The following is a 19,532-nucleotide window of genomic DNA, read 5'->3' on the forward strand; positions in this document are numbered from 1 at the left end:
ATGGCAATAGATAGTGGATGGAAATAATAGATTCAGGTTTTAAACACCATCTTTCTTTGACGTATTGACTATTTACCCTTCAGAAAGTTTCTTAAACTTCACTGTTCCTCATACATGTCATGTAGATAATAATACTGAATTCAAGAACATTAAATGAAAGGAGCATGTGATCATGGCATAGTAGAAGCATAACCTGTGTCAAATGCAGAAGTATAAAGCATAAAAATACCTCATATTAAATATTCAATTTTTCCAAAAAACCTTCCTTATCAAATTTTTGTCATTAACTTAATGCATATAATTTTGAATACTTGCTATGTGTCAGGCTCTGTGCTAGGCTCTGGGAATGAAATGATAAGGTAAATAGACTCAATGGCTGTTCTCCTCTACTTTATAGTTTAGAAGAAGAAATAGTCGACTGAGAAATAATAATAGAAAGATGCATAAGCAATTACAGCAAGTGCTGCAACAGTGCTTATGATGGTATGAAATTCAGCAGGGAGAACTGGTCTGGCATGGAGGTTTAGAGAAGATATTCCTATGAAACACTGTTTGAATTGAACTGGACATAGATACCTTCCAATCTCTTTGTAAACTGGATGAACGTTATGAGTGGAAGTCTGGGTGTGAGTGTGAATGCGTGTTGCATTTTCCTATTAGGAACATTTGGACTGTCTGAATCTTTTAACAGCTCTCACTGATTAATTCCAGAAATATCTTTGCTACTCTTTTGTGGATTATTACATTTTCTTCATTCTTCTTTAAACTGTTTTTCCTGAAACTCCAATTAGATAAATGCCGGATTTTATACTTTTCTCCATTTATCCTAATCCAAATTTCACAGTTTCTGGATCTTTAATATGCTTTTCTGACTTCAGAATAATAACTTCAGCTCTATCTATCAAGTTAGGAAATCTGTCTTCACTATACACTGAGGTTTTATTCTTTATCACTATGTGTCTTATTCTAACTTCTAATCGTTTTTTTTTCCAAAATCACCTTGTTATTTGTCTCTTTTACCTTTGTTGTATTTGATTCATCTTCTTCTATCTCTTTGAACACACCAAATATATTTAATATTTCTTATCTACTAATTTCAACAAGTAGATCTACTGTGGAGATTTTATTCCAAATAATTTTAAACCATGGTTGTTTCTGCATGTGTTCAGTGATATTTGAAAATCCCCTATTCATATTCTTTTTGATATTACATGTGGCATTTTTATAAGACTGATTTTAAACTACCTTTCTCCAGAAATGATTTGATGTGTGCTTGTACCAAGCACTAAGGTACTACATTAAAGTTTAGGTCAAAATCTTAGGTTGCTTGATTGTTACCATTTTTTTATTATAGTTATTATTTTAATCATAAATATATAATCAAATATAGACTTAAACCCATGAAAATGTGTGCTTCTATTTAGGAATAGCAAGAAGGAAGTTTTGTTCTCTTTTTGTTGAATTCATACTTCTGTCCTTCTACTTGAAGCCAAGATTAAGACACTGAAGTATTCTTTGTCCATTCTGAAGGACAGGATTTTTCTAGGATGCTCCCTGAAGGGAATCTATATTACTCTGGGTAAGTCTCAGAGGTGTCTCCTGTTCTCTGAAAGTACAATTCAAAAAAGCTAACACTCTAACTTGCAGTGGATAGACATATTCTACAGGTTCTAGTTCAAGTCCAATCCTCACTGTGATGCAAGCTTACTTATATGCATTCTTGATTCTCTTGCTTTCCTTCTGAATCAACAATATATTTGAAAATAACTTTTAACATATATTTTATGCCACAAGTTAGAAAATACAGTGTTATTATCCTAGAGCATTTCTCCAGGCAACTTATCTACTTATTTCCAAAAGCTGAAAACCTGTTCGTATATACAACAGTGGTCTATTATATTAGGTCCAGAATATTTCAATCACTGCATTATATTTTAGGTCCTGAGAGAGTTCAAAGGACAAAAAAGTATGAAACCAAAACCAATTTAGAAATTCAATTTTCTGTTTATGCCAAACCAATTGAGACTTCTTGAACAAAGGCTTATGGATTTTTTTCATCTCTTATAATATAGTTTTAGTTGCTTTGTTTTGAATTCTAGCTGTTTATCTTACAAAGCCCTAAGTAACCCACTATATTAAAATACTTTACTTTGTTATATGCCACCCCTAGTTACCATAAAATAAAGTAACTGTGGGACAAAAATTATGTATTTCCACTGGGTAATGAATATTATGTCCAGCACGGTATTTTCTAAATTATTATTGTATCCTTAGCATTTGGTACAGAACAAATGCCAATCAGAGGTGAGCTTTTGTTTTTAGAGTAAGATATCTCTGTATGCAAATTCTTTTAAATTATTTTTCCTAAATTTGAAAGGCAGCATTTTGAGAGAAAGTTACAGAAAGCCTCCTAGATATGACAATACTAAACATATATATGATAATACCGTACCACAGAATTAGAACAAATAAAAGAACAGATTTGATCAGCCATGCCAAAGAAAAATATAAGCTATCTTTCTATTATCTCTATACAAACATTACCAAATATTAATTATGTAAAGATACCATCAGAATATGAAGTAAAAAAATTAGATAGATAGATACATAGATATGCAGAGTGGTTAATAAATAAAAATATTACCTGAATACAATTACTTGAAATATTTTTCAGTTTTTTCTTCAAATTGCAATTCATTATATTCTTTTTTTCTAAATTAAGAGAATTTTTTTTTAAGTTTATTTTATTTTGAGAGAGGGAGTGGGTGGGGAGGGGCAGAGAGAAGGAGAGAGAGAAAATCCCAAGCAGGTTCTATGCTGTGAGCTCAGAGCCTTGAGCCCACAAACCATGAGACATGACCTGAGCTGAAATGAAGAGTCAGACACTCAACCGACTGAGCCACTAAGGCACCTTTTTTTCTTTTTTTAATTTTAAATAGATTTCACAGAACTCCCTCCATTTTTTTTTCCATTTTTAAATTATATTTTCAGCTTCAGTAACAAAATTCAGTGGTAAATTTGAATGTAAAATGCCCAATGTTTAAGTAAACAAGGTTACAAACTTATATTCCATTATAATACTTTGGCCTGGGTGGTTTTAGGACAAAATAATAATATTCCTATGGATCAACATGTCCCAATCAATTCTATACTATTGTAGATTTATGGCTTCTCAAGATTAAACAATAATTAATTAACATTAATCTTATATCAGTGACATATTTGCATAAGTATTTTCTATAACCAGTGTACTTACAGACTGCACTGTTATACTCTGTCCTGCACATGTGTTTTCTATAATATATAGAAACACTAGCACAGTTTGCTAAGGTAAATTTTATGTGTCATCATGATTGATTTTTGGTCAAACATTAGTCTGAGTGTTTCTGTGAGGGCATTTGTGGATGAAATCAACATTTAAATGTGTAGACTGACTAAGTAGATTGCCCTTCATAATGTGGGTGGGCTTCATCTAGTCAGTTGAAGGCTTGGGTGGAACAAAAACTCTGACCCTTCCCCAGGTAACAGAATTCTTGCCCTATGGACATTGGACTGGGACATTTTTTTCTCCCCTTGCCTTTGACTTGAACTGAAACATCATCTCTTTCTGAGTCTGCTGGCCCTTGGACTAGAAGAGCAACATCAGTCCTCCCTGTTTTCAGGCCTTTGGACCTGGACGGGAACTAAGCCATTGTTTTTCATGGATCTCCAGCTTGCCAGTTCACCCTGCAGGTATTGGGACTTAACAGCCTCCGAGGTCACAGGTGTCAGATCCTTATAAACAATTTCTTTATATATATGTCCACATCCAGTTGGCTCTGTTGCTCTGGAGAACCCTTCCTTAATACAACGTTATAAATGTTTCAATTTCGAAAACAGTATAGTTGATTTTTCTATTTATATTCTTTCTTTTTAAGCAAAAGATTCCAGTATATATATAAGTCAAGACAAACATCTATTTTTGATAGCAATTCAAAGGAAAGCCAAACTTCAAAATACTTCTTTTGTATGCTGTATTTTTTCCTTAAAAGGGTTTCCGAAAGTGGCATGTACTAAAAGCTAATAGTACACTTCAGCTTTTAGAGTGTACTTTTAATAAAAAGGTGAAATAACTTATAAGCCATCAACATCAGATCTTTTCTCATAGTTGCTTATTCATGTAGCTTATAAAAAGAATTAGATCTTGTTTTGATTTGCTGAAATAGAAGCTTTTTGACTTTATTAAGAGTTATTTTCATGATTTGTATAATTCTGGGTAATTATAAAAAAGGCAAGTTCCAAAATGTAGCTCTCCAAATTGTGTAAAATAAGAGAGATCGCTAATTTATGGCTATGATAGGTTAAAAAAAATGTAAAACTATGAATGGAGCTGTAATACATATTCTTGTTAAAAAGATTCTGCAAAATACAAATCAAATAAATAACAGAGCTTGTGAAGAAATTAAAATTTGAGCAGATGTTAGTGAAAACATACTTGAGGTATTTATCTTATCTTAATTTTTGCTAAAACAAAGCAGAATGCAAATAGTTGCTCATTTGTAGATTGCTTCTTATGTACTTCCTTTACTGAAAACTTCAGTGAAATTAGACAACACACAGGCCACACTTCTGGACGTTTATAAAAAAAGGATTTTTCATCATGGGACGATCAAAAAAATATATCATACCACACTTGAAAAGCTTTTACAGGCCTTAAGCATTCTTCAGATTTCACTAGGACACCTCTGCTGCCTAATTTATTTGTTGTAAACATTTCTGGTAAAGAAACTAATACCTTCCTGCACATCCCATTTTGTTTTGTCTCTGGATTATCATACACTTCCCAACCAGCAACATTTTGAAACGCGTACGTGTACCTACAATTCTTCCTTCTGAAAAGCTATCTTCAAAGTGGTCATTCTCACCCTTGTCTCCCTACTTTTATATCCCATCATTGTGATTTTCTCTATTGACAATTTCCATATTTTCCTGAACAAAACTCCAGTTTTATCTCCACTTTGTATACTCTATATACACTTTCAACAGCCTGGATATTAATCTGCTCCTTTGTAACTGTGATTTATAGCTACCGCCATTTTTGTTTTTTCTTAGTAGAGTGCAGACAGTAAACAGGGTGTTATCTTTGATTTGATTTTCAATAAAACACTCTCCTTCCCTTATATACTTTGATGCCCTTCTTGCCACTTTGTTGCTCGTCTTTGATTTGTTTTCATCTTGTTCTATATCATCTGCTATTACCGTCATCATTTTCTTTTGGGGAATCTCTCTTCAAAATCAGCTTCTTTGCTTAACTTCATCTTTGTTTCCTGCAGCTTCAGTCTCGATAACCCCATCCTGCCTGATTCTTCAGGTCCAGTTTTACAGGAACAACAGCATGGGTACTTTATTTTTGATTTAGTAGTTTTCGTGTATCCTTAAGATTCTGTGACCAATCTCTTTTTTGTTCTTTTCTCTTTCATATTAACTTGGCTATTTTGTTCTAGCTGCTTTTCTGTAGTAAAGATGGGTTGATTCATCTTAAACTTCTGTTATTGCCTGCCTTAAAATGTTTAACCAGCCACATGCCTAGGGATCTACTGTGATAATACCTTCTTTATTCAGCATCCTTTCATAGTCACATAAGAATATTTCTCAAGTAGAGTCATACCTATTCATAGTTCTCATCTTCAAAGAAGACCAGTATATTGTGAGGTTCCAATGCTTCAAAACACACTAAATCTTGAATAGTTTAATATCCTAAGTTATTATTGGAATCTGCCTAAATCATTCTCAACAAGCGAGAGCTCCACAAGTGAAGACATGAATTGGTGAAGGCCATGAAGCTTCCTGAGAAAACTTCATGATGTTTCTAGGAATGTCAAATTTGAAACAAGAGACTCCCTTTTTTCCAAGCTCTGGGCCATTTTTATTTTTTTGGTAATTATGTAATTCCTTTCTTAAAATAATGCACACAATATTATTTCTTAAAATAATAAACCACAAATTGTTGATGTTTTTCAAGCACCTAAGGAAAACTCATCACAGCCATATGAGACAGGAGTTGAATTCTGGGCTTCAAGCTGTTTGTATAACTAAATGGAACTTCATTAGGAAAGTTAATCATCTCTTCTTTGCTTTAGCATAGGGATATTAGTAGTTGGTCTACTCGTGGATTGTTATTATACTGAGACTCAAAGTCAGAACTTTTATTATATTGAAGCTCAAATTCAGCTAAATTTATAATGAGACAGTTTTTTTTACATTTTCATAAATAATGTATAAATCTATATGATGTGTATTAGGATCTGATCTCCTCTCTAACAAATTGATAAAACCAAGAACACAAAAACTGAAAGGGTAATCATCAATTTTAACCTATATTGAGTAAAACTAAAATTTATTTTTTTTGATTGACTCTCCAAACTGTTAAAGCATTTCCAAAGCATATGGCTTGAGGCACTTCTATATAGTCAAATTCTTGTCATGCTTTTCAGAACTCTTCAACAGTTAAAGTAGTAAAAGCTATTGCTGTCCTCATGAGCATCCTTTTTTTGGCGTGTTATTTTAGTACCAACAAATGGTAATGTTTTAAAATTTCTACAAAGCTGTTTTAGGCTCAAACTTAATATTTCATAAGATTATGTATCCTTGATATCTGTGGCCCATTTGCAAGTTTTGTGTACCGGAAGTGAAGTCAACAACTCTCTGTAAGCAGAACTTTTTTTTTAGATTTTTATTTTCATATATTATTATTATTTATTTATTATTATTATTATTTTTTTTTACTGTAGAACTAGTTGGCTGATGAAAGCACAGAGATTTTGCATATACATTTCTGGTATTCTTTCACTGGATTTTCTTGTCATTCTGACCATAGGGCCTAATGATGGCCTGTGACTGTGCTCACAGTGAGCCTCATAAAAGAGATGAAGAAGTCATCCTCTTGACATGATACTGGAACTGCTTCCCCAACATGGCATCCATTGCTTCCTCATCCTTGTCCCTCTTCCTGATGTTGCTATTACCACAATCCTGATCACTGTTCCCACTCCCAGTGTGCAAGCTTCATGGGCTGTGGCTCTAATTGTGCTACCACTGCTGGAACCAACTCTGACTTGCCTGTTTCTAAAGTTCACTGCAGAGTTTTATAGCAAACTTACTATTTATGTCATAGAAATGTTTCTCACATGTCTGACACAAACATCTTTATCCCCAGGGATGCTTCCCAAATACGCAGATTTCTAGAACCCAAGACCAACTGAATCAGAAACACTTATTAAATGCATCTAGAATATATACTAAAAAAATAATATTTATTTATTTATTTGAGAGAGAGAGAGAGAGACAGAGCATGAGCATGGAGGGGCAGAGAGAGGGAGACACAGAATCAGAAGCAGGCTCCAGGCTCTGAGCTGTCAGCACAGAGCCTGATGCGAGTTTCGAACCCACAAACTGTGAGATCATGACCTGAGCCGAAGTCAGAGACTTAACTGACTGAGCCACCCAGGCACTCCTAGAATTTACATTTTTATTTAGAATTCTATAAAGTTCCCATTTTATTTTAAAGAAAAAGTTTAATGAATTCTGCGCTCATGAGCGTGAAGAAATACCAAGTATTATCTCTATATCTGCCTTATTTGGAAAAAACAATAAATGCTTTGTTCACTTTCAATCTTCCCAAAATAAGAAAATAAATTTAAAGTTGTTATTCATTATTCGGTATGACCACAACTGGGCAGGGTACTCCTATCAGTCACTTCATATGTCTTTGACAAGCCTACAGATGGCTACCTTGACCTCAGACATCATTTTGGGGATCCATTTAATTATGGACACAAGAGTAGAGACAAATGGCTTAAAGCATAGTATCTCAGGCTCAACACTCTACCTATGGAAAATATCATAGCCTCATAGTCTTTTGTATACACCTGAGAAGACTGTTCTTTGTCCTGCGATACGAGAATGAAATAAATGACTTCTCCATAGGTAGAAAAGTTAAAAGAAAGAAGAAAGCTATGGAGGCAGAGGAGGCAAATCTATATCTCGTATTAAAAGTAAGTTGGGTAGCGCAGTCACTTAAGTGTCCAGCTCCTGATTTTGGCTCAGTCATGATCTCTCAGTTTGTGAGTTTCAGCCCTTCGTTGGGCTCTGTGCTGACAGCTCAGAGCCTGGAACCTGCTTTGATTTCTGTATCGCCCTCTTTTTCTCTGCCCCTCCTCTGCTCACGCTCTGCCTCTTTCTTTCTCTCAAAAAGGAATAAACATTTTTAGAAAAATTAAAAAAAAAATAGACCCTGTTAGAGAGCAAAAAGAAAACAATTTAAACAGAGGTGGGAAGTTATACAAAGATTCTATTTGTAATTGATGTTTGAATTGCTGTCTGAAGAGAGAGCCAGAGTTACCCATGTAAGAGAAAAGAGAATGTGGGGAGGTTTGATAGGAGCAATAATTTGTTAAATAAAAAGAACTGAAAAAAATCTCAAATGTGACTAGATCATAATGCGCTGCATTGTTTAGAACCATAGCATAATACTAATTTTCATTTTAAAGTGTTTATATCAACTTTAGTTAAAAATAAGTATTATAATTCTACAAAGTTCCCATTTGGACAAAAACTATAATCACATAAGTAATGAGAGATAATTCAAAATTATACCAGGAGAGCAATTAAAGAGTCTTTGGTTTCTTTTTAGGGTTGAATAATATCCCATTGTTTGAATGCATCACAGTTTATTCCTTTACAGATGAAGGACAGTTTGAATGCTTCCAATTTTGGGAAATAATGCATTAAGTTGCTACAAACATCTGTGGCCAGGTTTTGTGTGTTGGTCCTAAGTTTCCAACTCCTTTGGGTAAATACCAGGAGTGCGATTGCTGAGTATGTGTAGTTTTGTTACAAACTACCAAACTGGCTTTGAAAGTGGCTGTATCATTTTTTGTCCCCACCAGCAATGAGGGAGTATTCCTGTTTCTGGAGCATTTTGGATTTTGGCCATTGTTAAAGATTTGTAGTAGTATTTCATTGCTTTAATTTGCATTTTCCTGCTAACATATGATGTGGGATCTTTTCATGTTTACTGAAGTATGCTTTTTTTCTTTATTTCAGAAAATATATTTTAGTTCCAGAAATTAATTAGTATATTTTTAGGTCTTTTATTTCTCTCATTATCAAGCTGATGTTTTCCTCCACCTTCCTGAACATATGTAGTGTATTTTTAATAGCTCTTTTAATGCCTTTGGCCTCTACCTCTAAAATCTTCATCTTTCCAAAATCTGTTTCTGTTGACTGGTTGATTTCCTTATTATGGGTTGAATATTCTTACTACTTTGCTTCTGTGATAATTTTTTTTTTTTGAAAGCCAGATACAGTGAATTCTACATTATAGAATACTGAATACTTTGTATTCTTTTAAATATTATTAAAATCTGTTCTGGAATTCAGCTATGTTACTGAAAAGGCTTTGATCCTTAAGAAGCTTGCTTGTAAGCTTTGTTTACTGATCAGACAAAATCTGCAGCTGTCCTGGAGGCAACACCCAACTGAGGACTTCACTTGCATTTTGTGTTTGGAGGTCTTTCCAGTCTATTATATACCTGATGTATTTGCAGCCTTCCGTGAGCACTGAGGATTTTTCTACTGTTCTTATTCAGGGGTACGTTCCCTGACCTCATTTTTATTTATGCTGTTCACGTGTCAGTGGTATTCAGTATTCAGCAAAGAGTTGAGAGGAACACTGTGGACTTCCAGGGACTTCTCTGCAATTCTCTTCTCTCTGATGCTCTGTGCCATCTCTAGACATCTGGGTTTACGTGAGTTCTAAATCTTGTCAACTCCGCAGAATCTCTCGTCATTTTTAGTGTACCTTCTCCCTGCACTACAGCCTGGATACGGCAGGCAGTTAGCTTAGCCAATTACATGGCTCATCTCATTTGTTTCCCTTCTCTTTGGATTTAATATCCTGTATTACTGATTGTCCAGTTTCTGAAAACTGTTGCTTTTTTATGTTTTGTCTAGCTTGTCACTTCTTTAAGGTGAAATGATAATTCTTTTCCAGTTTATTCTATCATAGAGAGAGGTGGAATTCTCAATATTATGTTTGAAAACTAATTTGTTAAAAATATGCTTTGCAGGGGCGCCTGGGTGGCGCAGTCGGTTAAGCGTCCGACTTCAGCCAGGTCACGATCTCGCGGTTCCTGAGTTCGAGCCCGGCATCGGGCTGTGGGCTGACGGCTCAGAGCCTGGAGCCTGCTTCCGATTCTGTGTCTCCCTCTCTCTCTGCCCCTCCCCCGTTCATGCTCTGTCTCTCTCTGTCCCAAAAATAAATAAAAAAACGTTGAAAAAAAATTTAAAAAAAATATGCTTTGCAAGGAAGAAAACATTTCACATGTTTTTTTCTACTCTGAAAACTCTAAACTCGGGGATTTTTATAATGGTTGACTTCATTGTGATATCAGCTATTTTATATTTTTCAGCTAAATACCACAAGTTTTGTTAGAGTATTCAACCAAATATCCCTCCAGGTAGAAATGATAATAATCATTAAATGGCAGGTATATACAACCTGAATGAACTTCACATGTTGAACCAAAGAAGCTAGATAAAAAAAGAACATATATTGTGTGAGTCTATGTATGTAAATATCAAAAGCACGCAAAAGTAATCTATGGTAATATAAGTTGGAATCACAGTTCCTTTGGAGACAAAGGAATGAGTAGTGATTGAATAGAGCAAAATGGGAGACCTCTTGGGTGTTGCTAATGTATTTCTTAATATGTCTTGCAAATATTTTCTCCAGTACTTTTTAACTTAAATTGGTTTGTGATATTTTAATCATAGGAAAGATTCTAATTTATATCTAGTGATATTTACAAATACTTGATTTTTTTTTAATTTCAGCTTTGTATTACTCTTGTATTTTTCTAAAACATTTAGGTTAATTTTTAGAATTTAATTTAAATCTATGCTTCACTCGAAATATATGTTGAAGACAAGAGTGAGATAACATCTTTTTATTATTATGTTTTCTTTGTCAATAGATAGCTAGTTGGTCTAACACCACTATTTTTCTCAAAAATTCAAAATACTGCATCTTCTGGTTTCATTTTATTCAAATTTTTCCACTAAATGTTACTACATAAAATGGATACATACCAATATTTCATTTGAAGGCATGCAAGAAATAAGACTGTATTGAAAGATGCTGGCCAAGTTTCCAGGGACAAAGGCCCAGAGAGGTAAGCATTGACAGAGAAACTCAGTGAAACCCAGTACTTTTGCTTGGGATGCGGAAGTGCTTCAGCCTAGGGGTAAGGTAAATACATAAACACACGTACACTTCTTCCTGATAGACGAGAAATTTTTCCTAGACATGAAATTATTTATTACAAAGAATTGCGCAATCCCATTATCTGGCATACTGTAAAAATTTCCAGGCATATAAGATAAAATAGCATGAATAAAACACAAGGGAAGAAACAGACCACAAAAACAGAAGAACTGGGGTCCAGTTATTGGAATTCTTCAAACAAGCTTCAATATAACTTTTCACTATGCTCAAAGAGTTAAAAGCAAGATAGAGAGATTTTGCAGAGAAAATGGATGTCTAATTTTGTAAAATATAGTGATTAGATTAGAATTCAAAGGATGGCTGTAATAGCAAAAGAGATACAGATACAAAAATATAATTATTATTGAGAATATAGTCCAGAGAAAATATACAGGAAAATGAACTAAATAAATGTAGCAATACAATACACTTCCATTTGGGAGATTAAGTATAATTATTATTTTCATTATTACACAACAGATTCCTAGAATCAAAGTTATTCCAATAACATATTTATGTATACTTTTATGGGTATATGTATAGACTTGGAAAGAAGTTGACTCTAAATTTTATATACAATTCATGGGACATCAAGATGGCTCAGTTGGTTAAGTGTCCAATTCTTGACTTTGGTTGAGGTCGTGATATCCTGGTTTATGAGATTGAGCCCCACATCAGGCTCTGTGCTATAAGCCTTGAGATTCTCTTTTTCTCTCTCTGCCCCTCCCTTGCTCATGCTGCTCTCTCACACACTCTCTTTCTCTCAAAATAAATAAATAAACTTAAAAAGTAAATTTTATATACAATTCCCAAAAAACTAGAATAGCTAATGTTTTTGAGAACAAAGGGGAGTAAGAAGCTCTACTGGATATAAAGACTTATTTGTGGGGAATTTAGTAATTTTAAAATGTATTATTAGCACATGAATAACCAAAGGCAACATCATAAAGAAGTTTGTATCCCTCCGCCAGTATCCAGAAATACATTTGTATAAAATACTATGGATTGTTGCAAAGGTGAAACACTGGCATGTTTGCTAATCATGACAGTCTCCCTAGCCATTTTGAATTGTGGAAGAACTGACACAGAATTTTCTGTTGCCTCCACACAAACCCTGTCTGTTATTAAAGTAAGGGTAGTTAAGTAGTTTTTTTCTTTTCTTTTCTTTTCTTTTCTTTTCTTTTCTTTTCTTTTCTTTTTTCTTTTCTTCTCTTCTCCTTTCCTTTCCTTTCCTTTCCTTTTTCTCTTTTCTTCTTTCTTCTTCTTCTTCTTCTCTTCTTCTTCTTCTTCTTCCTCTTCTTCTTCTCTTTTCTTCTTCTTGTTAGAATTTGGGCTCTGGGAATGGAATGCCTGGGTTAAGAACGTGGTTTTGCTGCTTATTGGCTCTTCTTAGCTGACATTGTTAGTATTCTGGTTGTATCTGCTTTGATTCTTTATTACCATTATCTGTCTTTTTCTCTCCCTGCAGCACAAACTTCAGTAGGCTTTCTGGTTTTAAAGGGGAGATTGCAACTCTTAAGCAACGTGAGACTTTCTTTTCTCATATCCAAAAATACCCCGGAATTCTGGGTATTCATATCCCCACATTCCCCAAAGGAATGACTAGAAGGAAGAGAGGAATCAGGCTGAAACTTTCCTTTGAGGGACTTTTCATAAAATCTTACCTGCACTGGGCATTTTCCCTCCCTTGTTCTGTTTCTTCTGTACAGATTTTGATTCTCCCTTTAACTGTTTTCTTATAAGCCCTGGCATAAGAGTCTTCATCTTAGACTGTTTCTGGGGAACACAAGTGAATACACTGTGTCACATTAAACTAGTTATGGAACTTTTCCCATTTCTTCCATTGCAACAGGGATGCACAAAATTACTCACAAAATTGCTTTGGGAGTTAAGACAGTTACATAAATGTTTGCTACTATATCAGGTGGATCACTCAGTGATAAGTCAATTAGTTCTGAAGCATTTTACAATGCTGGTGAGATGTGTGTGTGTGTGTGTGTGTGTGTGTGTGTGTGTTTTAGAGTAATCTATATATATGTTCTGACTTGCCATAATCTCATCATTTATATATTGTAAGTGCTTCTCAGTTTCATTAAACAGTTATATTACATTTTTTTTCTTTATTTTATGTTATTGAATGACTTTCACGGAGGAAGGTATGTTATTGTATTTTGTCGTGTTTGGTTTTGACAAGATATCTAATCAGCTTCAATAGGAATTGATTTTACTACAATGTTATACTCATTGCATATAAAGACATACATTTATGAAAAAAAAGAGCAAAATCAATTGCTTTATATTTTACATCATCTAAAAATGGTCTAAAAATGGTATACATCTAGAAAATCAATGCATAAAAAGTACAAAGAATCCCAGTATATTTTTGAAAGTACAATATGACTTCTTTTATTTTTTTTAATCAAAAATCCCTAATTCAAATTTTGTGAAGTGTTGCATGAGGCTCTCACCACACGATTCCTGTTAAAGTCAATGATCCCCGCTGACTATAATGGGAATCCCACAGTTACAACCCCAGGAAGGCCTTTGCACATTTAGTTATGTCTATAAAACTGCTTAGGCAATTTAGGTATTATTTTGTTTCAATAAGGAAAAAAATAATTTGGTGTTTTCAAAAGCCTTTAGTTGGCACCAAAAAGCACAATCTAAAGCAGTTTAATAAAACTTAAAAAAAAAAAAAGAATGCTTCACACAATTGGATGTTGTGACTAAGTTTTGGCACCACTTAATTTCACCTCATGTAATAAAGTGAAGAAGTATAGTTTTATGACATGAATATTTAAATGAGAATACAACATCTAACATGAAGGCCTGGTTAGGTGACTCCTGATCACAGTACTGGAAATTTTATTGTTTTTACTACTTGTCTTCTGTCTTTTCAAATAAGAGTGGCCCTCAAACAATGACCATTTCTTAAGCAAAGTTAGAGGAGAGAAAGAAAAATCTAAACTGTGTTACGTATCCGATGATTTTCAGTCTTATTCATTTTATCTTGCTTATTTCTCTCAATTTCACTTTTTCTTTTTTCTTTTTTTTTCTTACAAGCATACACATACACACACATACACACACACACACATTGAGCATGGAGATGCATAAATATCTTTCTGTTTCTAGAGAGAAGTAATCTATCATGATAGGTAAGAGCACTTTCTGTTGAGACAGACTGCTCACATGGAAACCCACTCTCATCACTTAGTATCACAATTAATTTCAATAATAGCCAAACCTCACAAATTCCTCTAATTTGTAAAATGAGGATAATAATAGGATGCATATTATAGCATTACTATGAAGAATATATGTGTTAATGTGTGGAGAGCACTTAGAACAGTGTCTTACATATTGTATGATCTCTAATGGTAAGCTAATAGTATAGATTAGCTATATCCATATTTCAACTAGCTATTCTATATTATGCGCATTTTGCCTAAGGGGAATGGGAAGGAAATGAAAATATGTACATTTTTCATAAATACAAGACATTGTGCTTGGCATTATATTCTGTGTTCTGAAATATGCTACAAAGTTGTATGTATTAATATCTCTATTTTGACATATGAGGAAGCAAGTTCACAATGGTTCAGTAACATGTAGAAAGTCACAAACCTACTGATTGATGGAGCTGTGAATCAGACTTAGATTTTCTGACAATGTATCAATTCATTTCAAAATGATATTTATATGATGGATATATGCTAGTTAATATCCCTGAACAAAACAGACAAGATACCTTCTCTGATGCTTCTCATATTCTAGTAAGGAGACAGAAATAAACATGTTAATAGACACAATATAATTTTAACAATGATAATTCTCTTAAGAAAGCAAAATAAGTAATTTAAGAAATTATAACAAGAAAGGAGGCTTAGGGTAGATAGAGGTTATCAGTAAAAAGCACTCAACAGAGTTAACACATGAACTGAGAAAAGAAAAATGAGCAGGCATCTCTAGCCAATCTACATCAGGGGTTGGGGTGGGGAGTTTTCAAAGAAGAGAGAACTAGAAGAGTGAAGGCCTTGGTGAAAGAAAGTAAGGAATTCATGATGTCAGTTTGAGCAATTGAGTGAATTCTAGTAAGGATTAATGGGAAGGAAAAGGAACTCAGTGGAAGTCAACTACAATAATTTGATATTGGACAGGTGTACAAATACAAGTGTAGAGCTTAGGCATAAAATCATCTTATGTGTATGATGTTAATTTTATTGACTACACGAAATGAAAGGACCTGAAAAAGAAATGTAGAAAAGAAGAGGGCACAAGCAGAAGCGTTGGGGTATTCCAAATTTTAAGATCAGGCTGAATAATTTTTCAGTAGAAGAAACAGAGAAGGGACAGAAGAAGATGCATTGTATTGTCATAAAAACAAAAGGAAACAAGTTTTTCCAAGAGTCATTGAAAGATCACCTGTATGAGAAGCTATTAAATGGTCAAGCACAATAGGAACAGAGGAGAGTTTGCCACCTGGATTTCAGTGATGAATGTGGAGCAGTGTGGTAAGAGGTTGGATTGCTCAGGATTAAGGGGAGACATGGAGGTGGGGGATTAGAGGAAGTTGGTTGGGACTACTCTTTCAGTGAGTAGTCTGGAACAGGAGCAGAGACCTGATTTAGGAGTAACTAAAGAGAAATCACCGGTAAATGTAAGAACACATTGGGAAAAAAAGAGATTATATTGTTAACTGTTGAAAATGACCATGCAGAGAATTAATTTGATAATGTAGTTGAGAGGCAGTAATTGTTGGATCAAAATTATTGTTCTTTAAGTTCTTTTTTTTTTAGAGAAAGAGAGAGAGGGTGCACGTGAGTGGGGATGGGCAGAGGGGGAGCGAGAGAGAATCCCAAGCAGACTCCATGCTGTCAGCACAGAGCCTGACCCAGGGTTCAAACTCACAAACTGTGAGATCATGACCTGAGCCAAAATCAGGAGCCAGACGCTCAACCAACAACCACCCATGTGCTCCTGGATCAAAATTTTTAAGTGACTAGAATCTATTGAATCTGGAACACATAGAGGAGTTAGCCTTAGACAAGTTCAGAAATGCATTATTCGTTTTAAGAGGAGGAAAGGAGAGGATGTAATTTCGGTTGCATTTAGTTTGGTAAATTTGAATATGGAGGGTTATGGAACTCCCACTTGACTATATCCCTATTCTTCATCAAGTGTGAGCTAAAACCTTCAGCTTTCCTTCTTGAGTTAGAAGTTGAAAGATGAAAGAGAAGGTACAGAATAGTTGTATTGGAAATTAAGAGTGAAAACATACCAATAAAAGTGAAGGAAGATTCCTGCTAAACATTGAGTGTGTAGCTAAATCAAAGAATTCACATAACCAGAATCACATGAAACAGAGATAAGGATTTGCTAATAATGTCAAGTAGTTCTTCATTTAAAATGATCAGAAGAATTAGAGAGAGATCTGGGATGTTGAAAACAGCTCCCTAGATCCTGTCTTCTCATATTAGACACGTACTATCTAGTTCAGAATAATAAATGAAGTCTCCAATTATGTCTGCAGATTGCCTCACACAACAGGCAGAATTTTAGTTTATGAAACATACTTAGATTATGAAATATATTTTATATCGCAGGAAATTGCATAGCTTACGTGACTTTATCCAATGAGCCATGTCTTAGAAATTTCAAACATTTTTAGTAAAAGATACCCTCTAGGCAGGGATCATCCTATAATTATGGTCTTCCTTCTAATAAATATCATTAGTGTATTTACCCAACACTGCAGTTGACAAGGACACTAGCCTAGATCCATGCTCTCTTTTCTTTTGTTGCTCAAAGGAGTTTCCCTCCCTTCCCAAGGAAGCAAAACAATCACAGGCCAACTCTTAACTCCTTGCTCCTCAGTACTAGTTTGCAATTTGTACAGGTACAGATTTTAAGTGAGACAAGTCATCGTGGCTTTTGTTGTTGTTATTTGGTTTTATAAAAGTAGTATGGTTAATGAATTGGGAGCCTTGAAAAGATTTAAAATATATTGGATTGAGGAATCCTAGAATACAAGTGTATAGGAGGTAGTCACCTACTGGTGTGGTTCTTAAAGTTAAAACTTGAGAGATGGTATAAGTTACGGGTGATAGTGAATTGAAGACAAGTATGGGAGTAGATATGTGGAGGGAGAATAAAGGAAAATACTATGGGAGGTAGATAAACAAAGAACACTGAGAAGCTGCATTGAAGGAATATATCCTTCAGTTAAAACTTGACATATCCGCTATCATAGGGAAATTTAAATAGAATGTGAAATGTTTTGTGAGTTAAGTGTCTGGAAACTGTTGCAATCTGTGTTATTATTCTAAAAGCATAGAGCTTTTAGGGCTGAGCCATGTTTTCTTTAATGAAATCTACCTTTCAATGTTTATTCATAAGGTCCTAATTAATTGTCAAGTGCAATTCATCAAAACAAATTGGGATACATTTGCAGAACATTGTGTAGAATTTGACCTTCACCAAATTTTACCTTGCTAAATCTTCCTCATACTTCTTTGAAAATGCCCTTCTAAGTCAAATTTATTTCTCAATTGTCTTGTATGTCATGGGGAAATACAACCAGAGAACTGAATAACAGGTTTACATTCTATATTTAATAATCAGTCAGCCCTTTTCCACTCAACTGTCAACTCACGTAGTCCTAAAAATATTAAGAAAAGAATTAACAGTGGAGATAACAATGTTTGCTCCTTGCCTGGCAGAACTAGAAGGTTTCCTTCCTTTTAATCAAGTAAAGAAAGAATTAGATTAGGATTAGTGCATGGTATATACGTGCATTTCACACTTATGACTCTACACCATCAGAAACAGAACAGAAGAAAGTGCAGGACTATATGAGATAACTGGCAAGATCTTTAAGTAGGAAGAAAAGATTCAGCAGGGGCACTGAGTTAATAATAAAAATGTATTCATTTAACTGAATAACAAATACCTATTGCTTTTAAGAACAGCTCAAATAAATATAGGACTGCAGAACTAAATCTGACCAGTAAAACATTCTAGTTCAAATATTATAAGCAAGTTGGTATCATTTCCAAATTAAAGTGTTTGATCATAAACTAGGTCATTTCAGAGTTTATCAGGAATTTTCTGTTTGCCCCAAGTGTTGAGTTTACTCGGGAATTATAAATGTATACCGATTTGCTTCGGCTTCTAAAGAATACTCACTATTAAGTTCTAACTAGAGGTAAGGTATCCTATGAAAAACAGACAATTAACAGAGAGTCTACATTTGCAGATAACTTGAAATCTTGTGGGACGGTAGTCAGGTAAATTGTCAGTTACAGTGAAATTTATTGATCTTACTGCAGTCTTTATTGCAAGATAAAACAACCGTGATGGAATCTCAGAGCACAAATCAACAATTCTAGGGTGTTAAGGAACTATCTCCTTTAGTAAATGTATATAAAAATCAAATCTGTTAGCAAAATTCCTGAGGCCAGAAGTTGGAGGGAGTTCAATTTCAGGTTGAGACAATGATATGAGTTGATTTTCGGAGAAGAGGCTAGTGTGTAAGAAAACATTTGGTGTGCTAACTTTGGAGAGGTGGGTTGGGTCCAGACTTTCAAAGATTCTGAAACATAGAGTCATTAAATAGTTTTATACTGATTTTTAACTAGAATTATGAAACCACGAATATGTAAGATGACCCCTGGAAATTGAAGACTATGGCGGCTAGAGAAATTGACGTTTCTTTTTTTTCTCTGGATAGTATATAAACCGTTTCCACAAAAATAAAGACAATACAGCTTGCAAAATCTAAATTGAATATTCCAAAATGTTTTTCCCTAATGCAACAATAGGAATTATAGCAAAACTAAGGAACTAAGAAAGAAAAACAAAGCAAAACAAAATTCCAGCATTTCTGTAGGCAATGTATATCGAGGGAAGAAAAAAACTGACTAGCGATTGCAACAAGGTAAAAAGTATTAAGTGTGTGAAGTAAAGCAAGAGACGGAATTGTTCAAATGCAAAAATAATCTTTCTTCATAGAAAATTGTACGTTACACTTTTTCAACATCCGATATAGATTACTCTAAAATGAAATCATTTCAGCCTTTGATTAAAATATCAGAAAGAGAAATATTACAATCTTTAAGTTCAGAAATTGTAGAGGAAAATGAACCAGAAAATTGATCATCATTTTGACACCAAAAGAAATCGAATTCTAAGGAAATCTTAATTCATTAAAGGACTCAGAATCTGA

Source organism: Prionailurus bengalensis, chromosome B1, assembly GCF_016509475.1.
Source record: "Prionailurus bengalensis isolate Pbe53 chromosome B1, Fcat_Pben_1.1_paternal_pri, whole genome shotgun sequence".
Classification (NCBI taxonomy): domain Eukaryota; kingdom Metazoa; phylum Chordata; class Mammalia; order Carnivora; family Felidae; genus Prionailurus; species Prionailurus bengalensis.